The following is a 13,375-nucleotide window of genomic DNA, read 5'->3' on the forward strand; positions in this document are numbered from 1 at the left end:
AGTCTTTAGTGATTATAAATAAGCTTAATAAATCTTTCACTTCTTAGTATCTAGCGTAGCTATACGCTAATCGGTTCTTCTTCTTTATTATATTCACTAGTATTAACTAGTCTTTATAGATCGGGGGTCGGGGTATATAGATTATAAGTAGCGATAGTTTCTTACTTAGTCTCTTTATTAGGTATAGGGATAGACTATCTATCCCGATTTATAGGTAGGTTTCGTCTTAGACCGACTATCTTAATTAGTTAGAGGTTCTTAGTTCGGTATAGATTCGGGATTAATATAGGTTAAAGTCTTAGCTATATAGTGCTAAAGAACGAAAGTGGGGATATAATAGGGCCGAAACTAATTAAATTAATAGTTTATATAACCGTACTATTATAAAGAAATTAAGAGTAGTACTTAGTATTATATAACCTACTAGTTCTTTATAGAAAAGAGTGCATTTAAATTCAGAATACTAAGTATAAAGAAGGAAGAGAAAAAGGGGAAAGGATCGATAACTATAGGATCCTTTTATACGTCGAGACCTCTAGTCGGGGACATTAGGCAGAAATCTCTATCGACTCTATCGACTCTCGTCCTAGACCCTAGTCTATCACATACCGGAAATAAATATCATCACGTGACTGTAAGAACCTCTAGATCGTCATATTAGAAGTAGTATTATCTTAGTACTATAAAGATAACGATTTCTAGTATCTAATAGCTTTCTATTTAAAAACTATATAAGCTATAAAGTTAAACTATAAAGTATAGGATAAGGAACTTCTTACTATTATCTATATATTATAGGAATAGAGACTAAAGCTTAAGGGTTTTATATAATAAGATTATTTTAAGATTCTTATAGACTATTAATCTTTAGAATATTTTATAACTATTTAATAAATAAACTAATAATAAGCGAGGTAAAGCGAGTTCCTTTTATAATTCTATTTCTTAATTAAATACCGACTAAGGAAGAAAAATATTATAGTAGATATATTATTAAAAAAGGAGTTACTTTATATTGATAATAGTAGGTAGCTAACGCTTTTACTAAAAGACTATCTAGAGAAGGGTATTTATCCGCTAGATCTAAACCTAATCTAACTAGAGAATATATAAGAAGTTATTAATAGGGTAAAATAGGTAAACTATAAGAGTTCGGAGCTTAATAAATTCTATCGGATTATAATAGAAGGGAGTAATCTAAAATAGACCCTCTAAGATAGACTCCTCCTTTATAAAGAACGCTTAGAAGTTCTAAATAAAGATAATCTATATACTAAAGTATTTAATAAGGTATACTAATAACTAATAACTTTATATCTTAGTATAGAAAAGCTAAAGAAGCTTATTTCTATAAGATACTATTAGCCTAAGTAGATAGCGGATATTAAACGATATATAGATAACTATTTAGTCTATAAACGAACTAAAGTATAGAGGGGTTAAGTTCTTAGACTATTATACCCCCTCCTTATCTTAGAAAGACTTTAGTAATATATTTCTATAGATTTGTATTTATTCCTAAAGGACTAATATAGGTATAATACTATCTTTATAGTAGTTAACCGCTTTAGTAAGAGACTAATTTCTATTCCCTATTATAAAGATATAAATATAAAGTAGGTAGCTTAGTTATTTATCGATAATATAATACGAACTACTAATATCCTAGAGACTATTATCTCTAACTATAGAGGATAGTTCGTTTCTAAGTTCTAGACTAAATTCTATTAAATCTTTAGAGTTAAAAGGAAGTTATTAATTATATATTATCTCTAAATCGATAGTTAGAGGAAGATCGCGAATTAGTATATAGTTTAGAGGTTATAACCCTATATTAAGTAGAATTAGGATAATTAGTTAGAAATACTATCTATAGTAGATTTTATAGCTTCTATCCTTCTTTAAGATATTATAAAAAAGTCCCTATTCTTTATTAAAAAAGGATATAAACTAACTATATCTTTTAACTAGAAAGACTAGGAAACTATAATATTAAATAAGTAGGATACTATATAGATACTTTTAAATCTATAAGAGATCTAGACTTAGATAAAAAAATAGATTATAAAGTTATAGTAGTTATAGATCTAGTAAGTAAATCGATATCGGAGAGAGGAAGATTTTAGTATTAGCGATTATATTTTTATAATAATAAAAGACTAGTAGTTTATTTAGCTAGATTAGAAACTCGCTTATCTAATAAGTAGTCTATATAAGATTATTAATAAAATCGGTAATTTTTATAAACTTAATCTACCGGATTCGATCTAAGTATACCTAGTTTTCTATACTAGTAAACTATAATAAGTAGCGACTACTAAGCCTTTAATAGGATAATATATTAATCCCCCTCCGCTAATTAGGAATAATAAAGAAGATAAATAGGAAGTTAATAAATTACTAGATATAAGAATATATTACCGGAAGCTATAGTATCGAGTGTAGTAGTTAGGATATAACCTTAATCTATAATAGTATCCCGCTAGGAACTTTAAGTATATACTATAAAAGGTTAAAGAATTCTATAACTAGTATCCTTCTAAACTAGGTCCCCTAATACGTTTACGAGATTAGATTAATACTTTAAAAAGAGATATTATACTCGATAAATATCCTAATAACGATAAGCTAGTATTTAGAGACTAAATATAGTTTTAGCCGGGGGTTATATAATAATCTAGAGGTTCTTACAGTCACGTGATAATATTTGTTTCCGATATATAATAGACTAGAGTCCGGGACGAGGGTCGATAGAGATTTCTACCTAAAGTCCCCGACTAGAGGTCTCGACGTATAAAAGGATCTTATAGTGTCGATCCTTTCCCCTTTTCTCTTCCCCCTTTATATAATACTTAGTATTCTGAATTCAAATGCACTCTTTTCTTATGAAGAACTGGCAGGTCATATCTATCTCGATAATATATAGTCGGTCCTAATCTAGCTACTTAAAGATTAAAGCGGAGATAAAGAGGTCCTTTACTTTCTAAAAGGCGCTCTTATAGGTCTCTATCTAGATAATAGGGCGGAAACGTTATTTATAAAGTATACTATTACTTTCTTTTAAGAGCTTATAGAGTAGTATATATACCTTTAAAAAATTATAAATAAATTAATAATAATAAATAGCTAAACTAAGAAATTAGCGGATATTATAGATAGTCTAGGGTCGCGGCTATACTTATATAGCCTCGATCTTAGCTAAAAGGGGTTATATCGTCCTATTTCTAATAATATAATTATAGAATTCTAATTTATAAGTTATAAATATATATTTAGTAGATAATATATAAAGCTATTATTTCTTTAAGAGCGTAAGGACTTTCTTAATATATTTCCGGTACTTTTTAAATATAGCTAAAAAGATAAGGATATTATCGACATATACTACTATATTATAGCTAAGAGGGGTTATAATATATTATTTATAATAGATTAGAAGGTAGCGGGTATATTATATAATCCGAATAGTATAGCGAGTTATTTATATTTCCCCTAAATAGTATTAAATATAGTTTTTTCGATAGAACCCTCCTCTATATAGATCTACTAATATCTAGCTACTAGATCGATTTTAGAGAGGATTTATATATTCCTAACGATATCTAATAGCTTTTAGATTTATAAAAGGTAGTATCTATTCTTAGCTATTATATTATTTAAGGCTCTATAGTTAATATATATTCGCTATTTCCTATATAGTTTATAGGCGAATACTACTAAGAATCCCTATACGCTATTAGACTTATAGATTAAGCCTTTTTTAATAAGATCTTCGACTTATTTAGCTTATTTATTAAGCTTTTTAGCGGAGAGTCTATATATATTAATATTAATAGGAGTATATATTCCTATATCGATCTTATATACTATATTATATTTTAGGGGAAGTATTATAGATAGTTCCGCTCGGAAAAGATCCTTATATTTTATAAGGATCTATTAGATCCTAGGGTTATCGCTCTTAGGTAGCCCTAGTTCTTTATTTTTATATCCGCGATTAGTTAGGTAGACTATAAAGAGGTAGGCTTCGCTCTTCGACTTCTAGAGGAGTTAGCGTATCTATTTAGGGGATTGATATAGCCACCCCCCCTCTAGATCAGACCACCCCCCCTGCCTCAAAAATCAGTCACCGCCTTCCTAATCAAGTAATATCTCTGCCTTAATATCTACACCTATCTACCGCCCTTCTTACCGCCTTCGGATTTTCAGACCGCCTTCTTATTAAACTCCCCCACACTATAGGACGATAGTAGATACCTACAATTTGTATGCAAATATATAGTGAAAATAAGTCACTTTTGTCAGCAACCATACCTAGTACCATACCTAGCACTATGCCTACCACTATACCTAGCACCTAGACCTAGCACTAAGTCGTAAGACGTGAATATAGAAGTGAAAGGGGCCAAAAATACGCGCGTCTAGAATGAAAAGGACAAATGTCAATATATCGAGTATATCACTACTTAATTCGACCGAAATGTACGATTTTTTCTGATCAAAATGTATGTTTTTTTACTATATAAACCGGAATTCCTATGGTGGTAGTAGAATTATATGGCAGAAAAGTCTGCTCTGGCAGAAGGTATGGTAGTATTATTGGCTATACCTACTTAGGAAGGCGGTGACTTATTTTTTTAGGCAGGGGGCGGGGTGGTCTGATCTAGAGGGGGGGTGGCTATATCAATCCCCTAATATTAAATTAAGGTATACGCTTCCTCTTATAATTATATAAGAGTTATTTATAAGATAGATAGCGTATATATAGTAATTATAATCTATTAAGGTTATAATAGATATATACTAGTTAATATATAGGTTTTTAGTCTAAAAGAAATCTCGGCCTTAATCTATCCTATCTAACTACTAATTTCAACTAGAAAGATAGTATAACTATCTATTTCTAGCCGCTCGCTATTCGCGATATTAACTAGTAATAGGGTCTTAGGTTTTCGTACCTAGATATATCTATCTAACTTCCTAAGGACCTATAGAGAGACGAATATATTACTTACTCCGCTATCTAAGAGTATATAAATAGATATTAGATCGGTATTTCCTATATAGATCTTTCTCTAATAAAATATTAGGGAGTTATTAAAGATATTTAGAGAAACGGTTAGATAGAGGGATTCTTTCCTCCGCTTTTATTAAAGATATAGAGGAGGCTCTATTTAGGCTAGTATATAAAAGTTTATAATATAATAAAGGTTAAGAATATTATCTATATTAAATAGCGGTAGCTTAAGAGCCTATATAAAGCGGCCGATAAGGGCTTTTATATCGTATAGCTATACTAGTTTTTTAACTAGTAGTAGGGATATTTAGAGGTAGTATTGTACTTTTATTTTATCTCTTCTATCTTTAGTTTCTAATAAACGTAGGTTAGATATCCCTATTTTCCGTAATTATAATATTTATAAGTTTCTTTAAACGCTAGGGGACCTCTTATAGGGCGAGATTTAATAGAGTTAATAATAGTATTAACGTCTATAGCGTCTAAGTATCTTACTAATAACCTTTTATATCTCTAAGTAATAGCTCGCCCCTATTTATATTAGGCGAAGCGGAAGATAATATCTTTAATTATCTTAGGCTAGTCCTATTCTTTAGTCTATTTAGTATAGTATATAGCTTTTATACTAGTAATAAACCGCTAGATTAGTATAGGGTCTAGAATATCTTAATTAAGGTCGGATATAACTTATTAGAGATTCGCGGTATATTCCTATATAGATTAGATTCCCTATTTAAGAGTTTTATAGCGCTTATAGAGCTTCTCTATAGATAGGTATTCCGCGAACTCCTATTTAAGCTATTCCTTAAATAAAGTCTATATTAGGAAATTATTAGTATTAAGTAAGTTATATTATCGCTTACGTTATTCTAGACGTTACTAAGCGACCTTTATAAGCTTTCCTAAGGTATATAGTATCTTTACCTTATTAAGGGAATTATAACTAATAAGCTTTACTAGCTCCGAGAAGTACTAATTATAATAATAGATCTATTTATAGATAGCGTTATTAAAGATAGCGCTATTATAGTTAGCGATTACCTATAAGTTATTAAAGGTTATAGCTATAGATAAAAGGGGTTTCTTAGTAAGGTTTAGTAGCGGCAGTTCTCCCCTAAAAGGGAGATCTAACCTATAGTATAGATTTACTACTATATTAAGAGCGGTTATAAGCCACTTAGTTTCGGATCGCTCCGCCTAAAGGGCCTAAGCTCTATATATAGCCTATTTAACTAAAGGATTAACTTATTAGGGGTTAATAATAGAATATATATATAAAAGGATATTCCGTTCTTCTACTTCTAAAAGATTAAGGGCCGTTTAGACCTCTACTAAAAGGTTAGCTATAAATTCGGCCTTAGTATTTCCTTAAATAGGTTATATAGATATAATTATTTCCTAGTAGAGACGATAGGGGTTTCTTTTCTTAGAGGAAGTAGAAAAAATAGTAATTTAATATTCCTCTTATTAGGTTGGGGAGCTATTTTTCTTTTAATAGCGTTTAGATATAGATCGGTATTTCTTCCGGCTAGATACTTATAGATCCGAGAGTTCTCTTTAGAGTGATATATCCCTTATATTTTATTAGCGGGTAGAAGTGCTATCTAGCTAGGCGGGTCTCTTATAAATATATATTACCTTATAATTACGCGATTTTTATTAATAGACCCGCTCTATATTTCGGAGGGGAGATATTATCTCTATATCTCTCTATGTCTTCCTCCGTTCTTAGTCTCTATATATTAAGAGAGCTAAAGGAAAGAGAGGGGGAAAAAGAGAGTAAAAAATAGGGGTTTATAAGCTTTCCTACCTAGTATCTTAGGTCTATAGGATTATTATCGGGATGGGAAACACTATTGTCATGCCAGGTTTAACTAATGTCATGCTACTAGTACCCTTTCGGGATAGTAACTCTTGGCAGTTAGTTTTCAATACAAGTGCTATTTTCTATGGTATTGCCTCTGTAAAAAACACAGCCCCCGAACATCTCTAGCTATAGAGTATATCTGCGGTCGGTCTGATCTTTCCCCGCGCCCCCTCCCCTTTTCATCTGATTATAAAGCTCCCTATAGATCACGTGATCTAGTAGGGTTTGTTTGCTAGGGTTAACCGAGTCCGTATACAAATAAAAAATCTATATATTAATATTAATTTGCATTCTGGTAAAAGCTTCATTTTTGTCTATATTTTTGCCTATATTTGAAACAAACTAAAAGTTAAAATCAAAGTGCATTTTTAAACTAATAAAAATAGTGTTTAAACTAATGAAAAAGGGTTATAAAAGCGTAGGTGAAAGTGTAGGTGAAAGTGTAGCTTTTACTATAGGAGACCGGAATATTTGTGCGGGGACTCGGTAAAAACTAGTAAACAAACCCTATCTAGATTATATGATTTGTTCAAATAGTGTGAAAATCGATGATAAATCGATGATAAATCGATAAAAATAGGTGAAAATAGGTATAAAAGTGATAAAAAAGGATAAAAATTGATGAAAATAGATAAAGATTGATAAAAAAGGGGGTGTAAAAGTGATAGAAAGGGGGGTGTAAAAGTGTAGGTAAAAATATAGGTGAAAGTGTAGCTTTTACTTATAGGAAATCAGAATGTTTATAGGGGGACTCGGTAAACCCTAGTAAATAAGCCCTATCTAGATCACGTGATTTATAGGGAGCTTTATAATTAGATAAAAAGGGGCGGGGGCGGGTAAAGATTAGACCGAGCGTATATATACTCTATAGCTAGAGATATTCGGGGGCTATATTTTTTATAGAGGTAATACTATAGAAAATAGCACTTATATTAAAAACTAACTACTAAGAGATACTATCCTAAAAGGGTACTAGTAGTATAATATTAGTTAAACCTAGTATAATAATAGTGTTTCCCTATCGGGATAGGACGAGAGGGTATTAGTACCGTTCTATCTTTAGTAGACGTCTATAGTGCTATCTTATACCTCCCTAGGCTAACTATAGAAGGTAGCTTATACTAATATACTACTAGATAAGATTCGGAAAGGATCGTATAGTTTATATTAAGTTAGCTTTACTAACGGCTAAGTACTATAGAATATAGTAACGATAGTATATATAAGTATAGAAACGGATCTATATAGATCCGGCTAATAAGGTATAAGATATATTTAATATATTTTATAAGCGAGTGGCGCGTATAAGCGAGCGGCGCACCCTAACTAATATACTAATTTCAAATCTATTTATCTTAACTAAAACGCTATTAAATTAAATTTTTAAAAAAATATTATCTATCTAGATATATCTCTCTCCTATATCCTAGCTTCCTATATACTCCTCACCCCCCGGGGGTTTCGTACGCGGTTATAAAGCTAATTCACTATACTAACCGGGACTAGGTTTAGCTACTTCCACCGGCTATATAATTAGTGTAGATACTTCCTATATGGAGAGACCGCTCTCTATATATAGATACTTCCCAGATCTAGCACGCTTTTACTTCTTCTTCTCGTTTTCACCACGTAAATCACTTACTTCTCTCTCTAGAAGTGTAGCGGATTATATCGTTATTTAATAGGCTTTTAAAACCTAATTTATAGCGGAATTTAGTAGCCTCGGGGGACTTTTTGATCTTATACGAAGTAATACTTTAATAGAGGAAGCTTACTTTTCTAATTATATATAGTTTAAAGGTGTTTTTAGATCCTAATCACTACCCTAGCTAGGGGAGGGGTAGGGGTTCGAAGCCGAATATTAAGCTTCGAAAGCACCCTATCCGGTTTAAAAGGGATTAAACCGGTAGATTAGAAGCTATTTTTAATAGTCTTTAATTTAAAAGCTTCTATCTATATAGTAGGATAAGCTTCGAGGAAATCTAATTTATCTATATAATTAGATCCGTACCGTAACGTAATCGGAAAGCGAGTGGCCACTGTAAGCGAGTGGCCACCACCTCCAAAAACGCGTCCATGAACTAGCACTTAGTTAATTCAACCACCCACTATGCCACCAATTCGCTCCCAATCCTCTGCAAATTCAACAGAGCAAGAGGGTAGGATCTTATTAGCTATCCAGGCTTTTAAAAATGGAGATATTACATCTGTTGCTCTCGCTGCTCGCACTTATAAAGTCCCGCGTACAACTCTCCGCCACCGGCTTAGTGGTATATAACACCGCGCGATTTCTCGCGCCAACTCACATAAATTGACACAAATTGAGGAGGAATCTCTTAAAAAATGGATTCTATCTATAGATACTCGCGGATCAGCACCCCGGCCCTCTACTATACGAGAAATGGCGAATCTTCTCCTCGAAAAGCGTGGAACCACCCCGGTTCTTTCGGTTAGCGATAAATAGGTTTATAATTTTATAAACCGGTACCCTCTCCTTTCCTCCCGGTTCTCGAGACGCTATAATTACGAACGTACGAAGTGCGAAGACCCGAAGATTATTATAGAGTGGTTTAATCTTATTTAAAAAACTATCCTTTAATTTGGGATTGACCCCGATAACGTTTATAACTTTAACGAGACTAGTTTCGCGATAGGGTTAACCGCTATAGCGAAGGTGATAACGAGGAGTGAATACTACGGCCGGCGAGCACTTTTATAGCCTAGAAATCGAGAATAGGTAACTATTATCGAGTGTACGAATACTACTAGCTAGGCCCTCCCCCTATATATGATTTTTAAAGGCAAAGTCTTTATTAAATCTTAGTTCGACAGCCTCCTAGAGGACTAGCGATTTAAGGTTAGTCCTAATAGATAGACCTCTAATAAAATTGGACTTCGCTAGCTTAAAAAGCTCTTTATTCCTACTACTTCTTTACGTACGAAGGGGGGTATCGGCTTTTAATACTTAACGGCCACGGAAGTCATTTAACCCCGAGCGAGATTCGATAAAGTCTATAAAGAAAATAAAATCATACTAATCTATATGCCTCCGTACTCCTCTTATCTTTTATAGCCTCTCGATATCGGCTATTTTACGGTACTAAAACGCTCGTATAGCCGGATAGTTAAAATAAAAATACGGAACGGAATCAATCATATCGATAAACTTGATTTCCTCGAAGTATATCCTCTCGCACGAATTAAAGCTTTTAAATCAGAGACTATTAAAAACAGCTTTCGATCTACTAGTTTAATACCTTTTACACCGGAGAGAGTGATTTCGAAGCTTAATATCCGGCTTGCTACCCCTACCCCCCTCCTAGCTAGGGTAGTGGTTGGGATCTAAAAACGCCTTCGAACTATATACAATTAGAAAAGCAAGCTTCCTCTATCAAAGCATTGCTTCGTATAAGATCAAGAAGCCCCCCGAGCCCGCTTAATTCCGCTATCAACCAGGTTTTAAAAGCCTACCAGATCATAATGCAATCCGCTGTATTACTAGAGAAAGAAGTGAGCGATTTACGCGCTAAAAACGAGAAGAAAAAGCAAAAGCGAACTCGATCTACAAGGACGATAGTCCACGAAGGGGATCTCTTAGTTCAGGAGGTTCGTGAGCTACGTTCAGAGCCATTTGAGGCCCAAGTTACGCGTATTAACAACTATCGTGAGCAGGTTTCGGAAGGTTTAAAACCGCCTCCCTAGGCCGGACGAGCATATGGGATATGTAGAAAGCCAGGCCATAGAAGAGAGACATGCCCAGATAGATGATGATTTTAGTTTATTTAATTTAATGGCGTTTTGGTTGAGATAAATGCATTTAAAAACTATACATGGGGGAGGGTGGCCACTCGCTTACAGTGGCCACTCGCTTTCCGATTACGTTATCCGGAATTTAACTAGTCTCTTATAAGCCCGTTTTAATATAGTAAAATAGCCTATATCTAGAGATTATAAAAGATAGGATAAATATAAGGGTATATAGATTAGTATAACCCGGTTTTTTTTATAAATTTTATTAAACCTTAGTGTTAAATAGCTTCTATAGCTATCTAGTATTAAAAGCCGATATACCCCCTTTATATATATAGTACTAGGGATAAATAGCTTTTTAAGCTAGCGAAGTCTAATTTTATTAGTAGTCTAGCTATTAAGACTAACTTCGAAACGCTAGTCGGAAGGAAGACTATCGAACTAGGATTTAATAAAGACCTTACCTTTAAAAATTATATATAGTAGAAGGGCCCGACTAGTAGTATTCGTACACTTAATAACTATCACCTATTTACGATTTCTAGGTTATAAGAGTGCTCGCCGACTATAGTATTCCCTTCTTATAATCACCCTCGCTATCGCCGTTAATCTTATCGCGAAACCGGTCTTATTAAAGTTATAAACGTTATCTAGATCGATCCTAAATTATATAATAGTTTTTTAAATAAGACTAAATCACCCCTTTATAATCTCCGGATCCTTATATTTGTACGCTTATAGTTATACCGTTTCGAAAACTAAAAGGATAGAAGAGGACGTCTTTTTATATAGTTCGTTACCTAATTTTCGCTAACCGAAGGAACTAGGGTAGTACCGCGCTTTTATATTAAAAGATTCGCTATTTCTCGTACTATAGAAGGCCGGGGGGCGCCTCTATATCGATCTATAGAGAGAATCTATTTTGTAAGAGATTCCTCTTCGGTTTCTAATAGTTTATATAAATTTACGCGAGAATTTACGCGGTTTTTAACACTAGTAAGGCGGTAGCGTAGGGAGGATTCCGGGACTTCGAATTAGCGTACTATATCACGAATAGCGCTAATTTCTTGATTTTTAATAGCTTTAATAGCTAATAAGATCCTACCCTCTCTCTCTATTAAATTTAAAGAGGATTAGGAGCGAATTAGTGGTATAGTAGGTAATTAAATTAGTAAAGTGCTAATTTATAGACGCGTTTTTAATAGGGTACGCCGCTCGCTTATATACGCCACTCGCTTATAAAATACGTTATATAAGGAAATAGGCTTCTATGATTATATAGATAGTATATATAGCGAGTGTCACTATATACTTTTTTTCTAAATTAATTATCTAAAGGTCTTTATAGATATAAATTCTTACTTTTAACTTTTAACTTTACTAAAAAGTTATTACTATCGAATTTATAGATAAATATTTAGATTAAAGAAAGTATCTAGATACTCCTATCTTAAAAGAGAGGATATACTTTATATATCCTTTAAAGCTTAATTAATTTAATCTTAAGTCTTACTATAGTAAAAAAAGCCTTTTATAAAAGGGTAGTTAGTTTATTACTTCTTTTTAATTTTATAACTTTAATAGTAGATTATTTTAGTAGCGATAGGCTACTAATTAGATAGTAGAAAAACTAGTTATAAATATAATAAGTACGCTTTTTATATTATTAGAGTTATTATATACTATATAAGCCGCTATATTAAGGTCTTTTCTAATTCTCTATTTTCTTTTATTTTAGATAATATTAAAAGAGGTAACTTCTCTCTAATCTTTATCTTTATTAGTTAATATCTTTAGAAAACCACTTAGGATTTCTTATTAAAATAAATTATATCTCTTTACTCTCTTTATTAGTCTAATCTCTTTTTATAAAAATACTAATAGTTATATCTAAATTAAACACTTTTTAAACTTTAATAGTTTTATTAGAATTACTATTTAAAAAGGTTATTATTTTATTAAAAGAGTAGTAGGAGTATACTATCTTACTACTAATAGAGTACTTACTATAGAGCTATTATAAAGATAGATAGCTAGCGGACTTTCTAAAAGGGAATCTAGACTATCTAATAAAGGGATAGTCTTTAAAGAAAGAGGACTTTCTAAAACAGAGATAGCGTTTAGTATTAGTAAAAATATAGCTAAAAAGCGTTTTTATAGTTTAAAAGTAAGATCCTTTTCTACTTATTATTATATAAACTCCTCTTCTCTTTTATATATTAGGCTTTTAGTCTACTTATACTATTAAATAAGCTCTTTACTTATCTTATAGACTAGGCTATTAATCTATTTATCTTAGACTAGACTATTAGTCGAGTCTTACTTTTTTTAAAATAATTAGTTTAGGCTTATTTTATATAATTAGTATAGTATCTACTTAATATATAGCCTTTTTAAGCTTTTTATTAAGCTTATCTTCTTTAATAATCTTAATAATCTATTTTTATTAGATCTTTAGAGGCTTTATTAGATACTTTTTATAATTAAGATTTTTATTAAAAGTCGTATTCTAAATAAATTTAGGGGATTATTAACTTAACCCCCCTATAGATAAATTAACCCCCCCTACTTAAAAAGGTAGGTATCTACACTACCGCCTTCCTAATTAGGTGCGACCCTAGATTCTACTATACTTTTCTACTAGTATAGAGTTTTCTACTATATAATTCTGCTACTACTATAGGAATTCCGGTTTATATAGTAAAAAAACATATATTTTAATTAGAAAAAATTGTATATTC

Source organism: Penicillium chrysogenum (genome assembly GCF_028827035.1).
Source record: "Penicillium chrysogenum strain IBT 35668 chromosome Unknown utg000004l_segment0_segment0, whole genome shotgun sequence".
Classification (NCBI taxonomy): domain Eukaryota; kingdom Fungi; phylum Ascomycota; class Eurotiomycetes; order Eurotiales; family Aspergillaceae; genus Penicillium; species Penicillium chrysogenum.